This window comes from Anguilla rostrata, chromosome 1 (genome assembly GCF_018555375.3).
Source record: "Anguilla rostrata isolate EN2019 chromosome 1, ASM1855537v3, whole genome shotgun sequence".
In the NCBI taxonomy this organism is placed as follows: domain Eukaryota; kingdom Metazoa; phylum Chordata; class Actinopteri; order Anguilliformes; family Anguillidae; genus Anguilla; species Anguilla rostrata.
This window is the reverse complement of record NC_057933.1, coordinates 55,512,441-55,536,529: the sequence shown is the minus strand read 5'-3', so window position 1 is coordinate 55,536,529 and position 24,089 is coordinate 55,512,441. Positions and strand designations below refer to the sequence as shown.

Genomic DNA, 24,089 nt, shown 5'->3' with positions numbered 1-24,089 from the left:
GGCATGTTGTGAGCCGTTGCACTGGCAAAGTGGTATTTTCATCATGGATTTTGATGCGCCTGAGCAGTTTGATAATTTCCTGACTCACTGTGTGCCGAAGTGGGAGGAGATTCACAGCTGGGGGTGTGTCAGTCAAGATTGAGCACTGTGCTGCATTTTTGGTGCAGCTCATTGCAATTTTCCAGTGCGTTTGGTCTATGATTTGTGCCCTCACCACCAGCCTGCTCAAACCAGGTCTACGCCATAATTCGCAGCCCAGCATATGGCAGATTGCTAATTTTGGGGCAATGCGAGCATGATCACATCCTATTGAAAAACAAATCAATGGTTTTTGTGGATCATATGCTGTCCAATTTGACTTTGATATAAATCCCACAATCAGGAAAAATTCATCATTTGCATTTATAGTTCATTGTCTTTTTTATCACTTTTTTATCACTGTTTTTAATTGTTTATGGCTGTTCTTATACTGAACTGTGGTCCCGGGGGTACTGTGTTCTGTTCTCTTTCTTACACCCGTCTGTAATGAGATGAATGACAATAAACACAACTTGAATTTGAACATTTTTAAATTATAATTATGTGCCAGTCATTAAAATGAATGTGTTTGTGTCAGGAGGTCTGCCTGAGTTTCCGTTCTGTTCCTGTTTCTCTTTATTTATTTATTTATTTTTATTCTTTATTTTTTATTTTTGTATGTATGCTTTTGTGTGTGTGTGTGTGTGTGAACGTATGGGGTGTGCCTTGGTTTTCAGGTTCCTGGTTCCCGCCCACGCTCCGCCCCCAGTCCTGCCTGTCTGCCTCAGCCGTATTATTCAATCAAGCCTCACCGCATCATGCAATCAAGCCTCTGCCGCCGTCTCCACCTGCTACTCATCTTCCACTCAGTTTCCTTAGCTATATATTTCTGTTAGCCCCATTAGCCTGTGCCAGATCGTGCCTCTGTTTTTTTCAGTGCTGTTCGAGCTTTCTACTCTGTGTAACTGAATTTCCTGGTTTTCAAATTTTTGCCCGTTAATCCGACTACGAATTTAGCCTGCCTGCTCTGTTGTTCTTGCTTCTGGTTTTCGACTCTTGCCTGTTCCCTTGACCTGGTCACTGCTCCTGTTTTGTACCTTTGCCTGATTGGATTTTGGATTTTTGGATTTTCGACCGACGCCTGTATAGTGATTACGAGACTGTTGCTGTTTCTGTTACCCTGTTTGTGATAATAAATTGCCAAGTATTTCTCGGATTTTTGGTCTGCTTCTGAGTCCTACCCCGAAACCTGACAGTTTGCTACAGGATAATTGCAGCTAACATCGAGGGCAACGCAATCTGTCAGTTGGGCTGTTCATGCAGTTTGTACTAGTCTAGTACAACATGCAAGAGAGTACATTGCTTTTCCTTCATCACCTGACCACCAGCTCAAACCTAAACAAGAATGTCTGCGAAAATGTGAATTTCCCAGGGTTTTGGGAGCCATCAATTGCAGACGTGCAGTTGTATGCTCCTTCTACCCAACCACTCATCAATGTGAATCGAAAGGGGGTCCACTCTATTAACATTCAGATAATTAGTGATTACTTGGTGATACAGGAGGAAAGTATTGAGACGATCGGATGCTTTCCCTGTTATACCAGAAACATTAACTATGCACATATGTACCACTTGTACAAAGTTGGCATAAACTTGGCACATATATTCTCGCTCATATACTGTATCTAGCTGGTTATCGATGCGGTAACAAACTCATAACTGAAATTCATTGATGTCTGCTCTAGCTAACTATCTCCTTTTTCCACATGTACCACACACTTTGAGCTGTGTGCTGCTCAACTCTAGTCATGAAAATACCAACATTCAGTAGCCACGCCCAGTGCACCCACGCGCCACGCTCTTGACTGTACCCATGCACCCTACGTCATCGATTCTAGAAAACAGAGCCCATTGTCTTTTCAGTTCACCATCCTAAAATCACACTTTACACCCTTGCAAAGATAAAGTAGCTCTTGTCTGAGTTTTATGGCTAGGCACAAATAAGCCAGACACACACGCTGAATTATAACTTCTGTCATCAAAAGATAGCTGTCACACACAGGGCTTCTCTGCTCACAAGTTTTTAATTATAATTCTTTTAAACAGTATTCATACACAAAGAGATATTTATTATAAATTAATGATGAAATAACTGATTTCATTTGCAGAATCATAAAACAATGTAACAGCTGTGTAACAGAAAAAAGAAGCAATGTGAATAAGATGGCTAATCATAATTGTGAGAATATCTTTTTTGATGTAGTAATATACGTTTACAAATGATACACATCTGTGTCACTTTTATTTTATACGTAGATCCAGTACAACTAAATATTTGACAATCCTGAAAACATCTGAATGAGTCAATGACTGTTGACCCTGAATTTACAAAGCCATTTTTACAAGCAATCCTCAGTTCCATTTGAAAACACAGCAGCTGAAAGCAAAATTAGTTCATTAACTGCAAACAAGACATTATCCATCATGGACATTACAGCATTTACTGAACAAAGGAACGGATTAATTAAAATCACCGTTTCTGTCCTTTGGACAAAAGGGATTGATAACCCAAGATATCCTATTCAAATTACCAAAGCACGGTATAAAACGTCAGATCCTTCTGCTTAAATAATGACTCATAGCACAAGTCTGCATTCTCTCATTCTTTCATGAAGGAAAATGTATGTTAATGCAATATCTGTTAAATAAGAACAGGAATATTGGCAAGTAATTGGCAAACTAATTGGCAAAAAATGAACAAGGATTTAAAAACTGATACATAGAATCCATCAGTGGTTGAATGCAGAATAATTGTGTAATGGAATAATCACTAGCCTCATTTTCTGGGCTGTTGTGGTCAGTTAACTCAGATGTGAATGGACAGGCTTCACTTAAATTATAGTGATTGGACCCTGACATTAAACAAACAAACACAAACATACACATACAGCACAGGTCATAGCCTCGGACAGTCCATCGGCCAAAGAGTGCAGTGGAGGGAGGTCCAGGTAGGCCTGAGGTAAGCACCTGTAAGACAGTGGGACACATGGCCATCAGTGTCCTGTCACAATAGAACTTGATTGCCTATAAGACACAGGGGCATATCTCAATCAGCAAGCCAGTATCATCACAACCTTGGTCACTGTATGTAGTTTGGCACGTTCTTTCATTACATCCTGAGTAACTCCAAACGATTTGCCTTTAAACATACACCATACTCTAGTTAAATTTGACTGCTTGGCTGTAACCAGCACAATATACCACAATTCTTCACAGAACCAATTTGTGGCGTGATTTTCTTTTTCTTGAGTGTAATCATTTATACCTCTGAGTACAATTTGTACTTTTCATCCCTAAAATGCCACAAGCCTCACGGGTATAATTTATGATCAGTGATTAGGTTAAAATTTTAATTAAGTCTAGGCCAGAGTTCACGTAGCAATTTGGCTCATTAATCATTAGTCTTTAACTGGCTGGGAGTTGTTCCTTATTTTTAAAGTAATTCCGAAAGAAATATGCCAAGCTCATCACTTTGATGTTAAAAATAAAGCAGCTGGCAAGAAGCTTGACGTATGGCGCAGTTCGTAGGGCAGCTGACGAATCCCTGGCATGGGAGGAGGATCGATCCCTGCTACTTTCTGTGCTGTCACTCCCTCTCTATCTGTTAGCCTAACTGCTTTCCCTGTCTCAATAAAACTAAGAAATATGAAAGGAGGGAAGACTATCCCATATTTTCAGCTGACACTGCTGATAGTAATTTTGATGAAATTATTTCTACCAGTTAAGATGGATAAAGAAGAGATTCCCAAAATGTTTTATCTCAAGGCACCCTAGTGGCCATTCTGTGAGTAAGGACCTCTACCTCTGTGGGTATTATTTGACTACAGGCTGGAGTGGAAGAATGCCTAAATAATGCCATTGTGTAAAACAATTTCATGACAGGTCTATATGACATCAGAATGTTTTGTACAATATAATGGCAGGGAGGAAGGATAGAAAATCTAAAAATATCTCTGGTAGAACATATTGAAATGTAAATGTCTTTAAGAGAAAACAGAGGCCAAAAAATAAGTCAGGAATTGAAGGGATTTCGGTCATCTGGAAAATTCTCATTTTACAGTGTTCTTTCCCACAAAGCCCTGGCAAACCTCAGCTCTAGAGGTGGCATGCATGCGTAAACACAAGCAAATTTTTTTTTTTTTTTTCTGGAATATGGCATTACTTTACCTCGGAATTGCATAGCAAACATTTCAACTGCCTTCTCTCCCCAAGCTCACATAAGCAGCTTTGTGCTGACTGCACTAAATATGCTTGTTTAATTTAAAGTTCTTCTAGGGCTATTCCGATGGGTCGTCCAAAGTGAATGACACAGCATGGTGAGCAGGAATCGTATTATCTACAAAGACTTTATTACGGATTAGAGGCCTGGTTTATTCCTTCATTCATCTCCCTCACAGGGACCGGGACGCTAGATTTTTTCGCGGCGGTGGCTGTGAGCGCTTGCGTTCCTCTTCCCCTTGAACGCCGTTCCCTAGACGCGCTCTGTCAAAACACACACGCAAGCGCAAACTGAGCCTGACGCACTGAACCTGTATCTGACAAAAAAAACAATAAAGACCGCAGTAGGTTATACAATCCTACCAATAACCGACACGTTCACCGCGCTCTCTGAATCCGTGCTTCCTTTCATGAACAAAGCGAAGACTAGAGAGAGAAAACAGGAAGGGGGTAAAGTTAGATAGGAAAAAAAGAGGCAGAGAAGAATCGTGAGAAAGTGCTAGAGTGGGAGAGAGCGGTAAAGCGAGAGAGAGAGAGAGAAAGCGGGAGATATAGAAGGGCTGCTTTTCAACCCTGCCTGCGCCGGGAGTATTGGAACTGACAGCTGACAAAGGCCCCTGGCTGGCACAAAGAGAGTTAGACAGGAAGGGAGAGAGACGTTTGAAAGAGCGATAATGCTTCCCGAGGAATAAAAGAGCGCAGCTTTTTGGAAGAACAAAGCCGCGTTTAAACTCCGCTGTTGGGAGGAACAGGGGCTGGCGGAAAGATCCGCGCTTGAATTCCCCCAGTGGGGATTCCCTATAATCGGAACTGTTTAGTTCTGACGGCTCCTATGGCTCCATCCTATAACGACGGGTAAGGAATGGCCCCTCCACAAAGGCAGCACCCCTCCCTCCGTTTTTTATTTTTATTTTTACACCCTTGAGATTTCAGGCCCCCACCCCTGTTTAATTAAATGCTGACTTGTCCCCAACGACCCCTCTGTACCAAGCGGCATTAATGGCACATGCTAATTTAGAAGCTCTTTAATGAGTCTGTAATTAGCTCAGTCTGCCAATTAGAAAATTATATATTCCCAGCTTGGCACTACCCACCCTTGCTCAACCCCCCATCCTCTACAGCGCCCCGCTCTGCCTCAGTTCCAGCTATTCTGAACTCTGTGTTCTCTATGCTCACCTACATCAGTCTGATAAGGCAGGCTACTTTAAAGCAGAAACAATTTCAGGCTTACCATGCCATGCCTCTATAGTCGAAACGATTCATACTTCTTGGAGGAATTTAACGTAGAATTTAACACTGCATTACCTCCATGGAATGATTCATTTGGTGTTTCTGATGCTCTATGGGCCTTATTTTCACACCAAAGGCGCAATTGTCAAGCGCTAGCGGTAACTCAAAGCCCTGGAGAATTATGGTGTGTCCAACTCGATTTAAAAATAAAAAATAAAAATTGTCTCCAGGTATTACCACAGCGACAACGCAGTTATAAAAGAGACCGGTTTGGTAAAAATAATTAAGTGGGTACGATGAAGGTTTCTTTATTGCCGATCAGATTGCTCTTTTCTTTCCATTTATAAACAGTGCATTAGCCCCAACTGCTAACTGCGTCATGGCCGAAGAGAGAGAGTCTCTGTTATGAGCGTTTCTATGGACCATTACAAGTGATATCAAAAGAAAGGTGATACTGAATAGTTTTAATTTTAATATTTATTTCACCCCTCAGACAAAACATATTTTCCATTTATATGTCAGTGCTAAAAACTGTAATGCGTGGTTTCCGTGAACAGTTCCACAGGATGAATATTCCCAGACTGGCCAGTAGCAGGAGGCAGCTGCCAGACACACCCTACCGTCGGCTCACCATCGTGCTACTGCTGCTACTGTTTCAAATTGGCAGGCATCACACTTGAGAACAGGAGGACCAGAAAGCAGATGGTGCGTTTAGTTTGAATTTACTATAGATTTTTTGTTTCATTTCCGTCAGTTTTTGTTTAATACCATTATTTAAAATAAACAAAATAATTCACCACTTCAACAAGTTTTCATCCACTTCAGACATGTAAATACATGTAAATGACTATGGAAATAGCTCCACAGTCAACCAGTCCTTGCGCTTTCGTCAACTGTGTGCCTCTAATCGCCATCGCAATCGTTATATGTGACTATGTCTCTCTCCGTGTGTCCTGTAATGTGTCCTCTGTGTGGTCTATGTCACATTCAAGGTGTATGGTTATGGCTCTGTAATGCAGAGCACAGCTACACCACGAAGAACGCGCTGACTTTCTGAGAGCTGTATTGTAATGCACCGCCCGAGCCACCCAAACATCTGAAACACATTTTTAAAATTCCAAAGGTTCCTTCAATCACAGACCTAGCCCTGCCAAACGCATGATTAAAAGCCAGTTTCTGGAGTGTTCTGGGTTGCTGTGGAGTAAGCAGCCATGATTTTGACAAATGTGTATCTTACGATATTGGATAGGTGTAGAGCCGGTATCCTGCCTTCCTTGTGTCTCTCATTCACGTAGCCTAGCTTACACTATTATCTCCATACAGGTGCATTTCCTAAATAGCTGCCATTAAACTGCATAACTGAACACAACTTGCATTTAAAATAGTCACATTGAAATAAGCTAAATAGTTCTTACATCTATGTGACCTTTTCATGCATTCATATGTGCACCACATTTAGAATGCCACCAAAACACAATGCGCCGTCATTTAAGATAGAAACCTAGTCTGGGTTGGTTTAAACGCAAACGCGTTATTCAACACCAAACTTGCACAGCGCCGAATGTTTCCATTCAAAACACCCCCATTGTGCTGCCCAAGCAGTGTTGATGCAAACATGTTTACTGCAGAGCACAAAACCACAAAACTGGCACCGGTGAAAAACATTCCATTTTTACGAGAGGAAACAATTCCATTTGCGCCCAGGTGCATTTGCGCTTCCTTTGACACCAAAATAGGGCCCCATTTGTCTGCATTATTGTAGTTCTCTGAATATTTTCTATACAATCGGTTGTCAAAAATGTCATTGATGAGGATTAGGATTGTGAAAGTGAAAAAATTGTTCTATCCATTTCTACAATTAAATAAAGGTGAAGTTAAGGAGCTGTTGTCATTATTTATGAATGAATCAGTGAATAAACTGAACTGAACTGAATGAATGAAATGAAACAACTGGTTGTCATTTGTGAACAAGTGGTATAGCCAGTAACTTAGTTAAACATGGCAACATCTCAATCTATCTAAAATCTTCTGCAGGTAAAATGAACAGACTATGTTCATTCACATATTTTAATTGTTCGCATTTATTCGTTTGGCTTCATTTTGCTGGATACTGTCAAATATTTTCTTATTCAAAATGATAATAATCCAATGGGATGGCAAGTGTTTATAATAATAAAGAAATCCTGATATTCCACGCCACATAAACTGTGGCGATTCAATGCTCCATTTCACTGCATAATATAATATTAATAATATGTCTTCATTGATAGAGGGTATTTTCAAAACTCACTTTTTTCTTGGCCAAATTGCATTTTGCCCGAGGGACTTTGAGCACGCAGCAATGTGTTATTGAAGTCAGGCACGAGCAAGTGAAATGAAACCACGGCTAATTTTATTCCTTTTATAATATAAATGTGTATAAGTAGGTGCCAAGTGAGTTAACAAAATGAGAGGAGGTGTATAAAATGTATTTTAACATCAGTGCACATCAGTTAGCTTGCATGGGCTTTGCTGCCATGAGGAATCACTGAAAGGATCTGTGCTGGATGAATGCAGGCTGCCCATGGATCCTTTGCAGACTGGAAGTGCTACTGAACAAGCTGATGAACGAATCAGTGGACAAATCTTTATAAGTGAACTGAATCAAATGGACAAATGACTACTTGTCAGTGAAAGGACTGGAAATAGCCACCACTACATGGCTATCCATTACTGCCCTACCTGCTTCTTCTTTCAACCCACAATGCCTGTCTGAAGCCTCTACAACGAGCCTACACACAGTTATTCTCCTTGCGTTTGCAGTCAGTCTATGCAGTGGGTCCCCGTGTTACTGCTTATCTGAGTAAGGCTGGGACCCAATCACAGTTTGTCTTTGACTGCATGCTTTTTTGTTTGTTGCACAGCACACGTGGTTCTGTTCATTTTTGCCACACTGTGTTTGTGAATTAACATAGCTGAATTTGAATTCACAGTGAATTAACATAGCTGAATTTGAATTCACAGTGAATTAACTGAATTAAAAAATAGTTTCTACGGACCAATGTTGGCATTTCAGCCTCAAACAGAAGCATCTAATGGGGTAGCACTGTCTTTGTAATCTTTGTGTTCATCTCGTAAAGCCTTCGCTTTTATAAGTCATTAATTAAAACCGGCAATTTCTAGGCCTGCCGTTAAAAGTATTAATGTAAAAAATAAGGCCAAGGTCATTCAAACATTGTGTAAACTTTTGAAGGAAATCAAAGCTATACATGCGGATCCAGGATAAAATGCATGTTATTATATTTCACAATGTCAACCTTACAATGTGAGACTTTAGATGAGTCTTCACTCATCTAAAACTTCTGAAATATTTTTGTATCAGTTCAGTTTAGACTGAATGATTGATCGCTTGTTTGCTTGATGGACCAATAGAGAATGGAAAAACTGGCTTTACAGGTCCCTTTTTCTTTTTAGAGGGCCATCCTACAGTTGGCTATATCTCAGTGTATCAGTTTATACTATCCCTTTTCCTTAAAGGAGTGAAGTGACTGGGGTTTATTGCATAATAATTATTTGTAAGAGCTTAATGTGTCATGACTCTTTGTGTTTTAAAGGAGATCATGTAATCTGCCTGCCTCTAGAACACAATTAATACTGAAGCACTGTTAATTTAGGAAATAAATATGATGTTATTTTATAATAAAGCATAATTTTTTATCAAACAGTCAAGCTCATGCTGCATACTTGAGGAACTGTTCCACTGAGAATACAGCCCATCTGAGCTGAATTAAAGAAATTAAGTTGAAGAGAGGGTGAAACAAAAACACTGCATTAAAGTGTATGCTGAAGACATGAATAAAAAGCAAAGCTATTTAAGTGCTATTTAAACTATTCATGTGTTAGTATTGTCAAAGAGAACTGAGATTAAATAGTTGGAGGGGGCGAGAGAGAGAGAGAGAGATAAACCGAGATAGGGAGAGACAGAGAGAGAGAGAGAGAGATAAAGAAAAAGAGAGGGAGGGGAGGGAAAAGGAAGGTTCTAGTTCTTGTGTCCATTAGCAGTGATGTGGGTGAGAGACAGACAGGGTGGTGCTGCGACTGTGATAAGTCGTTGGGACAAGAAGGAGGTGCTACAGAATTTCATTTCTGGATTTTTTCTGAAAAAGAGCGGGGGAATGCAGAAAGCTAACAAGATACAGTTTTACAAATTTATAAATAAAAGAAATAACTTATTCTATTTCTTTTTACAGCTGCACACCTAGAAAAGAAATGCTTTAGTCAATTTAGGTGCCTGGTACTTTGCCAGAGAGCATCAGCATCGGTATTAAAACATTACATAAATGTCAGACTTCTGATGTATGTAATAAAATAGCAAAAAAGAACTTTGATCTTCAGATAGGATTTTATTGCCTGTGACTGGCTGTGGAGGAGCACTTAAAAAGGCAGAGCTCCTCACTCACAGACAAAATGCAGGGGTTCTGGCAATGGCACCGTAACGCCACTAGGGGGCGAAACGGCCATTGAAGCAGTCACATTGCCTCTTCTGCTCTTCTCATTATTTTAAAAGCAAAATGAAGGTGCAGTTCCAATGCAAGGTGGAAAAAAACGAAAAGAAAAAAAGCAGAGGACAGTTGAGCATTATTAACCAAACCAAAGTGGAGAATGATACAGAAATCAAATTTCATCCAGGCCAATAATGTGGGACAGATGGGCCTTTCGCTTGGAAGACATCTGCCTCATACCATTTCTGGATTCGGGCAGCAGATGCTGGGAGCTGATAGCTGAGATCAATCAAGGCTGAGCAGACTCTGCGTTGGAGGTATTGATTGGCTCTCAGTGAATGAATGGCAGCGTCGGGTGACTCCGGCAACCCCGCCGGCAGCTCACACGGAGGGGAGAAAAGAACAGAATCGCAGGAGAGAAGACGCTTAACCCAGGGGTCAGCCGGGTGAGAGAAAACCCAGATCAAATTAACGCCCTGTTCCACAAACATGCTTATTAAATCACGGGCCTAAACAAGCATACTAATTCAGTCCTCTCTGACAAGCGCAGTCACCACACCTCTCCCTTCAGCTCCTCGCTCATGTGAGCACTCCCCTGTCATCAATACAGGGCACAAAGACGCTTTTCTTATAGTTACATTTTTCTTAACTCGGTCAACTTTCCTAAATTCTGCCCTGCTTGTACACTGATGAGAAATGGGGAGCCTTCGGCAAACAGGTTAATCTTGCTCTCTGTAAATCTTGCTGGAGCGAGAGAAAAATAAGAAGTGAATCTCGTGCTCTTGCTTTCTGTCTGATTGAATGCACTGAGCCACGATGGTGGCCTCTATCATTCTGCATTCACAAACTCAGGGGGGAAATCTCATTTTGGGGGCACCCTGTCAAAAAAGTGGTAGCTGTTCAACAAGTAAACAATGGTACAGATGTTTCTTTTTATGCTGTGCTGTGTGGTCACAAAAGAACTGGGTTGCTGTGGCTTCTGCTGCATGCAGAACATGCCAGTAATGTAGGCTTAATTTCTGCTTTTACTTTCAACACCGAACATGTTTTCACTTTCACTTTCAGATTAATCATTATAAATATATTATATTTTGAATCTTTGTGACAGGGGTGGTAACGTAAAAATATTTTTTTAGAATTTGGGAATATGTTCCTAGCCAATCCGGCAACAGCAGGAAGGGATTACAGGACTTTTTGGAATCCTGAAAGCAAGCTGCCTGACTTCTCAAATTTGAGCTTCTGAGTTTCTCAAATTTGCATGGAATGTCTGGGGACGATGGAATTTAACCCTGACTCTTGCTCACTGCTCAACACATCTGACCTCATGGTGCAGATCCCTCCTTCCCAACAAATCCTACCCTTCAAAATCTCTCTTGCACTTCCATCCATATGACCCCCCAAAGGGTTGGCAGGCAACAGGATTGCATCAGCATGGTGTAATGACAGAATAAGCCTTCAACTGTAAGATTTGGTGGATCCAACACATTAAGGGTCCAATCAGCTTTAGCTAATCTCTCTTCACTTTTCAGTGTCTGCTTGCTTGGCTAGCGCAGTAGGAAAAGGGAAGGGGCATGACGGTAAGTATGTGGATTGGCTGAATCATTTGCGATTAACAGTGACAAAAGGTTCTGGACATCTGTCACAGCAACACTATTTATTTGCACACTGTGCCTTTATCACACAACAACAATTCAGGGAGTTTATTGACTCACCTGGAAAGTACCCATAATCCCTTGCATAGCTTTGGAGGAAAATAGCCAAAGCAAGCAAAATAAAATAATTTAAAAATCATAAAGAAAGATTTCCATTTTCCCCATGTAATGGAACATTGCAGAGCATGTTTTGCTTTTTATCTCTAATTGTGTTTGCAAATCCAAATAGTCTAATTTATAACAACCATTTCCTGTAAAAATAAATTTCCCAGACTGCTAAACTGTGGGCTTTAGCTTTATATACACAATAAAAAAAATATTTGCAAATACGTGGAAAGGAGCACTTAAACCAATAATTTGCCGTATTTAGTACTGTGAAGCATTTTCCACATTTTTTGACATCAGTGGGTTTTTCATTGGAAATTATAGCCATCCTTTTTCACAAACATTGCACACAGATTAATGGTAACAAACTTTTTTGAGGGAAATGTGGACAGTCTTTTTTCTTGACTAGTATGCAGTTCCGGCTCCATGCAGCTAGTCTTACTTTTCTAAGCATATCTGCAGATCTTCAGCATAGCAATCTTTCTCACAACTTTTCTCACCTTCCAACCTTTTTTCCACTCAAGCACTAGCATGAAGACCTCTCTGTCCACAAAAGCAGTATTCTAACACAGGAGACTGCGATTGAAAACAGCAGTGAGAAATGTCTTGCATTAACTTTACTGTTTATTTCCCCCAGAAGCACTGAAATAACCCTATTAAATCAAGTAGTCACCCAGTCATTAATCTCAATGCAGCTGACTAGTTTTTCAAAGCTAATGGGGTTTATAATTTGCATAAGGCAAGTTTACTCACAAAGCTTTCCCTAAGAGGATTTGAGTTCAGACAGAGAGCTTATTGTCACACTTGTCTTCAGCAAGGATTAACAGTACTAGACAAGAAGAAGTCAACTTCAAGCCAAGGTGCGGAAGTACTTCCTGTCCATATACGTTTCATTCTTATGGATAAAAAACGGCCTTCTGCTGGAAATGATTATAATCCTTCCAATCAAACCTGGATCACAGTTTTCCTGGTACATTGCTTTCGAAAGAAAATCTTTTGGCAAATATCAAACCACTACCTATTTAAATTTACATTTTAATGACAGGTGAGTAGGTCCATCTCTCTTATTCTGTGAGATATCACATAAATCCTGAACCACAGCCTCAAGTTTTACATGGAGATAAACACAAGCTAAAAAAAATGTCCAGTGAGGATCTGTTATGAGTTGAGACCAAGAAATATGAATGAACAATGGTGGACGGAATCATGGGGAACCGTGACTGTCTCTGATCTTCAGTCTTAATGACTCTTTATGTCCTTCTTAAAAATAAAATAAATCTTGGTAATTCTTCGAATCCATGCTATGATTTCTTCCATCTGCCATGTTGTTCTTCTGTGTCTGATTTCCGCCTCGGTGTTGACAACTTGGCTTTTAAAATCATTTGAATAAGCTTCTTTGAGATTGTGGCTGTCTTCTCTGTTTCACAGCAAGCAAAGCGGCTTTGGCGGCTAAATATAAAATGTAGCATGTGCATTAATTCTTTAATATTTATCAGCAAAAAAGGTGCTTGAAATATGGCTTCATCCTCATTAATAATTCAGTGAAGCTGCATGAATGCAAAAGTTGTATGTAAACGGGAGAGCTGACGCTACTCCAGATCCCTAAAATATTCCTTTTTTGATCATGAATAACATTCTGAAGTGTTGAGCCTTTACTGATATTTAAAACATATATTCCAGCACACTTATTCTCTATTGTACCTCAAGTCATTTGGGAAGTGCTCCTCGACAGTTCAAGTGTCATTTTGTAATTGTTAGCTATTTCTATTGATGCTCCACATGCCACGTTACTAGCAAGGGTTTCACTGAGGTACTATTGAAGCTGACAATACAAAGATCAGTTTCAGTCTTTCCCGTATGCTCTATTATTCACTGTAGTAAAAGGAATGGAAATTATCGAGAATATGTCCATTTAAAGCCACTGGTGTTGGCTCTGTTCACATTCCCCACTGTGTCTACTGGCCCCCTGGCATGTGCCGTATATGCACTGTATGGAAAGAATACACTATGATAAGCCAATAAGATGCAGAATCATTTACATTTTTCCATAAATAATTACATGTAAATTTGACTAATAATAATAATAATAATAATACACAGAAAAAACAATATTACTACTATTACTACTACTACTAATAATAATAATTATTATTATTATTATTATTATTATTGTTATTGTTATTATTATAATTATAATCATCATCATCATACACAGTTTTTAGACTTTTACTTACACTTGGCTTTGTGGTGTTTTGCATTTTTAATGCAACTCAGTGACCCTTTCACAACTGTGTCTGGAATATTAGATTGTTTTCCTTCTTCATAATTAAATTGATGCGCTGCCATTTTGGGGGTTTCTATGTCACGTGCAATGGGTAGACAGAAGCAAATGGCAAGTTGTCCAGATTTAAGCACCAACATTGAAAAGTGAATTTTCCACAAGCAGGAAAATCTCACAGACTTACTTTATGAACCGCGTATAGGTTTGCAAGTGACACTGATTTACAAGTCCAGCCCCAACTCATATTGTTTTAACACACAGGCACACAGCTGTACAGTCCACAGTGCTGCTTGAAGTCCATCCTTTCATTTGAAAACAGTCCTAGTTTTTCCTGTCTCCAGTAATAGTGAGGCTGTTATTTCCACTTCAAACAACCTGCTGTTTTGTATAATGTGCCATGATGGAGTAATGATTGCCTGTTTGTGTCAGTATGTCAGCATGCTTGTCAGCTTTAAGAGGAAGAGCAGATAGAATTAAAAGACTAGCGGTTTAATTAGCACATTCATACCTGTCATTTGCCCATATGTTCAGGACGCATTGTGCGTGATTTGTACGTGATTTAACCAGGGCAATACACAGAGCTTCGGTTTTGAACGTTCCGTAATCTAAACTTGTTCAGACTTATATTCAATTATACTTCAGATATTTATTTGCTTATCAGGCCCTGAGAAGTGTCTCATTTCCATATAACTGAACATAGAAAGAAGATTTTGAAATTAGTGGTAAACACTGACAGCCACCCTGGAGCAAACATTCTTTAGGCATTACATTTATTTTCAGACCCTGGTGATATTAGGCTTAGTGCCTCTCTCTCTCTTTGCCTGGAGAACATTTGGAATGTGTGCGGAGTTCGTGTGGATGAAAGCAGCGCAATTACAATCCATTACCATAGCACTGTGACTCGGCTGACAGACCACCGCCCGTTTATAATCAGAGGTTGTGCTGAGAGTCGATGTGAGGCGGATGTGGAGGGGGTAAGCAAGTGACTCCATTGCGAAATTACGGTGACCTTGACACCCAATAATAAACGAAATCAAACAAAAATGTGTCTATGGTAGAGCCCAACGACAAGACAGTCATGGTGTCATAACATTGTAATAACGTGCTAGTGATGCACTCCGCACAAGGATGCTTTTGTTTTGTTTCTTTGACAGGCTTCAGCTGCAGTGGAATCCATCTATTTGCATGGCAGTCTTTGCCACAAAAGGCCCGTCTCATTGCTGTAAACCAGTGGCATGCATATTGAAAAATCTCCCACCCAAATTACTCTGTAAACAAGATGTGAGCACAACGCCGGCACCATAATTCCCAGAAATAAGTGTCAGTCTGCAGTTAGCACGTTATTTAGTGTGCCGTAAAGAGCCAGGCTATTGATCTGAGAGGCAAAGCGGCTCCACGGTTCTATCTGTCATTGCCACCTTCATTAAACTGATGTATTGGGCCAAGATTTCTGCCTCTCTCACTCTTTTCCCCCTCTCTATTGCCTTCTCTACACCTCTCTTTGTTTTTCTCTCTCTCAGACAGTGGCCGCTCATGCAGCTTGGTCCCTGGGTAATTGAAGAACAGCAGGGATGCCCTCTGGACTCTAGGCTCAGTGAGCACAGAGATTCCAGTGTTAGGGGAAATCGATGCTTGATTTTCTATTACGCTCAGATGGCAAGGCCTTCTTCTGAAGCCCAACCAGTACCTTGGAGTTTTTATTATTGACACATGGGGGCAAGCAGTTTTGATGTCATTTCTCCACTCATGGATTCACCCTGCATACAATAATATTCCCCACAGCAAGAGAGGCCCTGCTCAGCTGATCTGTGGTACAAATCCACTGTGCCTAGCAAAATTTGTTGCATAATCCTGTATGTTTTACTGATGGTGATGTTGAATCTATTAGTTTATGTTCTCTATTTCCAATATAGCGTTTACCATTTTATATACCCTTTATTTCTGTAATTACTTCTTTTAACCACTGTTATTTTCACATCTATTCTGCAGCAGTAACAAGCTATTTATTTGGAGAATGCTGTAGTCACCATAAAACAGAAAAATATGTAATTCCAGGGAAATACATAAATGCATATTATGATTGTTGCTCTTTATTACTTGTTTTATATAAGTTTTTGGATAACAGCTTGCAGGTTGTGCTGCATAAATAAGACAGAAGTCATAAACACCGAGATAAATGGTTTCTGACTTTAAAGCAATAGCAAGGGCACCATGCAAGGGAATGACTCTTGCCTTTCTACTGCCCAAGGTGAGATTGCGAATGGGGGTGGAGGTGGAGGTGGGAAAGCCACTGCAACCTTTTGGGGGTGATGGGGGCTGGGCGGGGGGGGGGGGGGTGGAGGTGGAATTAACGGTTCTGAACTGGTGAAGTGGAGTGGGGGAGAGGGGTGTTAGCAATTGCAAATCAGCAAACTAGGGGGAGGGAGGGGAGTAGATGGTGGACCGAAGGGGTTCCTTTTGCACCACAGCCATCATGGATGCAGCGTAAGGATTTGTTTTCTTTTTCTTTCCCTTCATTTAATGTCTCTCCAGATAAATGGCAACCACCCTTATCGGCGATGCCTACAACTGGCCCCGTGTGTTAAGGTACAAACCTTTGTACTATTCTTGTTCTATTTAAATAATCAAGTTAAAAATGCAGTCAATGTGCTTAAATTCAACTGCATGGATTTTCAACACATTTGATATTACTGCCATGCGTGACAATGTTTTTATCCCTATGTGTGGTATTGCCTTACAATCTGGCTAAGCAGAAACAATAACTTTAAAGCCTCTTGAGATCTGAAACAACTGGAGGTCCTTGACAGATAGCACACGGAAGTATCCTAGAGAAGTACAACCTTCTGAGTTGGGAGAATTGCATGAAATTAGTCTACATTGTTTAAAACAAAAAAAAGACCAAATATTCTTGAATACCTTACCCCTGGAAATAAGAAAGAGTATAACATATTGTGACTTCACATACTTGCATACATACACACACACACACACACACACACACACACACACACGCACACATACACACACACACATATTATATATATAGTGTATCTATTATCTAATCTTTGCTGCTGTTTTATGAGATGTAATCTTATATGTCTCCAATTGCTACATATTACTGTGTGCTGCAGTTGTGATTATAAATGACTTGTTTTCTTTACCTGCTCCTGGACTGCAGTACAGGACTGTATTCTTACACAGATGCATCTACATAAATTCTGATCATTATGCATTTTCCTTGTCAAATTGCATCTTGTCAGACCCATTGCTAATTTGGATGCTGTTGCCACTGGCAGGATCTCTAGAAGGATCATGTCTGCCATGGAGATGGCCAGCTGGTTCTGTAACCAAACCATCCACCCCCACCTCCAGGGAAGAGACACAGAAATCCAACTGCAAATATGATTCACAGACCCCTAGCAAAGAGTACTCCCCTGGTCTGGGACCTGGGCACATAAACATTGGAGCGTCAGCCCTGGATGCAGACAGTTAGCTCAAGCCGAAGCAGTAAAGCATTGGCCTGTAGTGCTCCTTTGCTAGTCTGTGCGTGGGTGGCTGAATGTAAGGTTTAGCATATTCATTCATAAACAAATACAAAATGAGCATTATAAGGCCAGTGCTCATTTGGTATAATCACAACGATGACAATGACGACAACAACGACGAGGACAACAACCATGACGACAATGACAACGACATCGACAACAACAATAAAATCAATAATAACAACAACAACAATAATAATAATAATAACCCCAGTGACAGTAGCAACACTTTTTTCTATGCATGTGTTTGTGTGCACACGAAATGTGGCACTGTCCTTTGCCCTATGTGTGTGCATTGCTTAGGAACACAAAGCATACACAGAGAAACAGTAGCCCACATGAGTCCCAGTGCCAGCAACACAGCGCCTCTGACTCAATTTCCTCTCCCCTGAGATCACCCAGCACGTTTGGCCTGAATTCAATCACCACATATCCTTGCTGCTCTCGTTCTTAAGTATAAAATAAGATTCAATAGAAGGAAAAATTGACCCATTCAATTAAAATGCTGTTATTTATGTTTATTGTGGCAGTCATCTAATCAATAGTTAGCCTGATTCATTTTCATGGGTAGAAAACTTTTTCCTCACCAGGGGCAATTTGTTTTACCTCTCTGTGTGTATTTATAATCAGTACAGATTGTAAAAATATATGAGTCGATTGCAGTGTGCCTTCAATTTGGAGACTAGCATGGGAGTTTCTCGAGGCTGTCCATATTTTCTGGATGTAGGAGACAAAATTGCCTTAGTCAGATCGTACTGTGTTGTATACGCTATACAATTTGGAGTGTCGAAATCCACGGTTCTCCTCCATAACATGTTGTGTCGCCAGCTGCTTCTTTTTATACCACAGACGACAGCACCAAGTGGAGTTGGAGGAAGACCTTTCACATGCAGTTTGCGGGCACTGGACCAACCAGCAAGGGTTGCTGAACAGCGATTAAATTTTGTGGCCCAAACTGACTATAACCCTCCCATACTCTGTGCGACGCAATCAGCAATTGCGTCTCACCCTATGGAGCTACAGCCCACGGTGAGTACTGGCACGGTCTGGATTCGATCCGAGACAATGGGGCTCATCTTTGCAGCACAGTGTGGTGCCTCAACCAAACGAGCCACCAACAGTCCACCCCACTATTAACTTAAACAGCTGGCTGTGAGTTACAGGCATTTGTGTTACAGCAATTCAAAATTTACTCTCAACATTCAATTTTTTTAAGGACAACATTGTCATTTAAGAGACTAAAATGATGAAATTACCTATATGCCTAATTCAATTTATCATTGCTCAACAGCTTGCCGGCCTATTCATTATTCTTTTGATTGAGGAACAATGACTTGCACGTGTTTCGCATTGCAAATCATTTTCTTAATCACAGTGGTGGACCTTAGAGGGTACATCACGGAAAGCTTTCCTGGGACGCTAGCAGGTCCAGGCTGCCTCTTGTGGTGGGGTGTGTGTGTGTGTGTGTGTGTGTGTTTTGTGCGTGCTTGTGTGCATGTGGGTATGTGTGTGTGCCTTGTGTGTGTGTATGTGGGTGTATGTGTGTGTGTGCTTGCATGCACACGTGGGGAGGGGGGATGAATTCTCTTTTTTTTTTTCCTGCACAGTTCCTTCCCGCCCTAATCAGCATGCCATCATTGCAATCCTCAATAAAGCCTCCGTTATTGAGTTTGTCACGATTAAACATGCATACAAGTCTCATCAAGTCACACAATGACTATGTCTTGGGTCCAAGCGAAATTAACCGGGATGCATACTGATACTTGAATAATTATATCCAGTCAAAAGTAACCATATTAATTATAGCAATTAATGAGTAGATAGAGATGTCTTTTGACCAAATATAATGATCAAATTTTCTGTTTCATTTTCAATACTAATGCCAAAAGGGAAATAATTTTAGTTATCACAACATTTACATTACGTGTTTAGTTAGGACTCAGACCATTAAGTTATAAATGCATGTAGGGCCTAAGACCAGGAAACTTTAATCTAAACAGTTTAGTGAGCATATTCATTTTTTATAAAGTGTTTTTTAAGGCATTGTATATAGGCTATGTGGTGTAATCATTACAAATGCAGATGTCTCAGGAATAAAAAAAATGAGGCCACATCAAATATAAAAACTTTTCCTGCCAGTGGCGGCTGTGGGTGATAGCCTCATGGGCTGACTGACGATTGCATCACCCAGGGAATGGGAGGGCTCAATCGATTATGGGTCCACGTTTCACTGCTCTCATTGTGCCCCTCTCTAGTCGTTTGTGTGCCCGTGGACTACATATCAAAGCCATGTATCAAAGGCCTTCCTCTGTCTCTGACAAATAAATAAATAAATAAATACTGTATACAGTATCAGTAAATGAAGCTATAATATGTGGTATTGTCATGTTACAGCATGGGTCAATTTAAATTTTTTAAATAAGGCCAACATACAAGCATCTGAGACGAAAGCCATTATTTTTTTGTGCTGCTTGACAATGTAGCTTCTCGGGAGAAATATTTATTCAAATTTGAACAGATTTTTTACAGTTTGAAACCTTTCTCCAGTTCATATTCCTTCTCCAGGTGAACAATATTTCTATTCAACAATTTTTCTCTCCTAACTATTGTTTTTTTAAATGTTTTCAGAATGTAGGAACAACCTGGCACTGCAGTAACTGCCCAAGGCCCATCTTTTGAGATTCATCCGCTGTAATAAAATGATTATGGCTCTCTTTCTGTCAGTGGCTGAAGTGTTTCGGGTTCAAAAACATCAACAAACTTCTGCATCATATTTTTAATACACATCAGTTATATACGTTTGAATGTCTGCAGTTATGCAACATCCAAGGATTGTGTTTAAGGTAAGGATCAGGGTAAAGGATACATTTTGTGCCTATGGGGAAAATACAGAAATGAAAGAGAAATTACAATCAGTTGCTTAAGTGGAACAAAAAAAATCTTTTTACGCTTGGAAAAGTACTTAAGCTCATGTCTGGCTTTTCAATAAATTCTGTCCAGGCCTTCTTACATGTGCTGTTTCAGTAATATTATACATATATATGAAATGAAAATATTTAAAATAAAAACTAAATGAAATAAATATGAAATATCCTTACAGTTTTCCTTCAGCTACTTTGGCAAATATGAAGGTTTATTTTAAAAAATTTGTTCTCAAATCCTCAGATGGAGGAATATCATTTCATTATCTTCTATTGGCATATGAATAGTACTTTCTGCCATGGACTACAACTGTATCCCATAATATAAAAACTCACAAAAGTTTTCCTGCCCATTCAAAAAGGAGGCCTTGAAGGAGAAAATTTGTTTTACTTTGGGGTTAATTTAAAGTTCATTAATGGAACCTGCATTTTAGAGGCAAGGTGCAAAGTGCACAGCCTAGGCCTATGAGAGCTGGGAATGACTAAAACAAGATCTTTGGGAAAATTAGTGAAGAGTGCCTGGTCTATATACACATAGGAAAGTGGAAACAGGGAGGAAAAAGGCATGGACTACATGGCCTGAGCTGTTGTAGGTGGGATCGAACTACGATAAAAATCTTCTCTATCCCCCTCTCCAGTCTTGGTTGGTATCGCAATAGAATAGGCTTCAGTTAAAAATAAATAAATAAATAATATTGGTTAATCCATTATAGGCTTCAGTTCCATTTTATTGAAGTGACAGTGGAAGTAATCCATCCTTCACACATCACATAAAAATATTTTTCCAGCGGATTCTTCACAGAAGGTGGTGCTCATTTTATTTATATATTCTGTTTGACACTGGCTTCTCAGTGGTTCAGCTTACACGTGCTTAGGGGAAGTTAACTTTGCTTCATTATTTCTGTGATGGAAAAAGTATGTCTGTACAGTCAGTATGGACACATTCAGTACCTCAGAAAGGTGATTGCTTTTAGTGGTAACATTACCATTTTAAGTGGTAATGAATGGAAATCGTATTATGCGACTGCAGAAGCAGAAATTTCAGTTGCAGATAATTTAATGAGTGCGGAATACCAAATACCATGGCCTAGCTGCTGTGCGATTTCATTGTGGTGCAGATCTTCTTCTTTGAGATTTCATTGACCTCTGCGTAATAGAGGTGTGGCTATGTTTCTCTCTGATAAAAATCGTACCAGACTTATTTTGAAAGCGTTATATTATATCACTCGGACGTCTTTGCTAGGGAATCCTGAGATTGCCAGGATTACATGTGGTGGAGGGTTTAGTGAATGGGTCAGCTCAAATTAATTGGAGAGTCTAAATTGCTCCTGGGTATGAGTATGTGAGTGAATTGTATGTGTGCCCAGCGATGGAGTGGTGACCTGTCCATTGTGTATTCCTGCCTCTCCCCCACTGCATGCTGGGATAGGCTCCAGCACCCCTCCACAATCCTGACCAGGAATAAGCAGGATATATAATTATGGATAAAATGAATGAATGAATGAATGAATAAATAAATAAATAAATAAATAAATAGCATGTTTCATAATGATTTAGTTGAACAAAAAAGGATATGGCACCTGTGCCTGTTAAATAGTTCACAAAATGATGAATCTCCTGTTATCAGATTTTAAAAAACAGCATTTTGTTTCAGAATACAATGGAGATGATGTGTCCTACAGATGTTTGTATGCCCCAATAATTTCAATAAGGTTTTACTTCTTTTATTTATTCTCTCTCAGTCTCAAAATGAATCTGCAAGTACATCCCCTCGCATGAGACACATGAAACATTTCTGGAGTAAAATGGTGATGGGCAAACCATGCTCAAAATATTCTATAGATAATTCATAAGAATAGCCGTCAAATTGCAAAAAATAAAATAAATAACAATAATAATCTATGCATTTTGTATTCCTGCTGCTCGCCCAATGCACGCTGGGATAGGCTCCAACACCCTGACCAGGATAAGCGGATGGATGGACAATGGATGGATGGATGGTAATGTGTTTATGTGATGTTATAATAATGGACATTACACATTTTGACCACAGACAAGAAGATGTGCTGTAGGCTACTGCATCTAACTAACTACAGCGTAACATGCTTTGACATATGGAATAATGTCAGATAAAGTGACCGTTAACTTTGAAAACAAAATAACACCTAAAATTGCTTGTAGGACAACAATCACAACTTGAAAAATAATAGGAGCCCTGACAGCCAGACTAAGCATATTATGATTACGCTTGTCACAGTTTAGCAGTAAGTAAATGACCAGACCTGTGTAGCTACTGACATGAAATTATCCTGGATGATCTGTGTGTATGTGTATGTTTGCAGCACAAATATGCACAAATATTTATGCTCTGTACGCCCTCACTTTCACGGTTATCTACGGTGGCCCTGAAGGGCAATACACGCACAGAATTGCCTATGCACACTGAAGAACGCACTGAAGAACAGCTCCACGCACAGAAAAACTGCTCCAGGCACTGAAGAATAGCTCTGCGCCCTGAAGAACAGCTCCACGCACAGAAAAACTTCTCCACCCACAGAAAAACTGCTCTGCACACAGAAAAACTGCTCAGCGCACAGAACTACCTACGCACAAGGAAAAACTGCTCCATGCACATTTTTATATATGTTGTATATATGTTGGGTGTGTGTGAGTGTGTGTATGTGTATGATAAAATCCCTAGCACGTAGCTAGACTGGAACGTTTATACACATAGAAAGAGTTCAGCAAGTGGCAACTTAATCACAATAATGTAAATTGCACCAATTCATACAATTGAATATGATTGTAATTTAATTCTTACTAGTTGCAAACGTACGCTATATTAAGTTAGTACTCAGTAGAACGAAATTGAATTGAATTACTATACAGCTAGTTTTATGTCATCCTTTTAGAACAACAGGTAGCAGTATGGGCTGCAGTATATATATATATATATATATATATATATATATATATATATATATATATATATATAGTTATGCTATTACAAGGCAGTGCTGGCTGGTAATGTTGGAGATACAGTATGATTAATTCTGTGGCCTCTCATGCTCCCCCTGCTGGCCAAAAACATAAAAACATCATGGAGATTTCCAATCTGTACTGTTCAGTGACAAGGTGCAATAGGTAACAGGCTACATAAATAAATAAAAAACTACATACATAATTATAGTCCCAAAAGAATCTTTAAATTATGGGCCATGAATTATTAACTCAGCCTGTTGTCATCATTTTTCTCCTTGAGTAAATTATAATCAAGCACCGTCAGGGCACAACCTGTTAAACTGGGCAGGATGCTACTTATGCATAGATGATTAATAGCAACTCACTGAAAACATTACTTTATTGAACATATCTGATTTATATATATATATATATATATATATATATAGTCATTAAATAGTTATGCTGCAAAACTACATACAAATGCACTTTTGCATTGATTTATTGGCAGTGAACAAAAAATCATAAATTATCTGTTTGATTGACTAACTGATTGATTGATTGATTGACTGACTAATTTAAAAAATCTGGCATTGTGCCAAACCTATTACAATACA

The 24,089-nt window shown here is 39.6% G+C and overlaps 1 protein-coding gene across 1 annotated transcript in view; it reads right to left on the bottom strand.

The window, feature by feature from the left end:
• Nucleotides 1–719: 719 nt before the first annotated feature.
• Nucleotides 720–24,089, bottom strand: part of tsnare1 (T-SNARE Domain Containing 1) — a 165,130-nt gene continuing 141,760 nt past the window's right edge. Inside the window, exon 12 of the mRNA XM_064343270.1 lies at nucleotides 720–3,045. The gene's annotated coding sequence lies outside the window, so the exon portion shown is untranslated. The remainder of the gene's footprint in view (nucleotides 3,046–24,089) is intronic.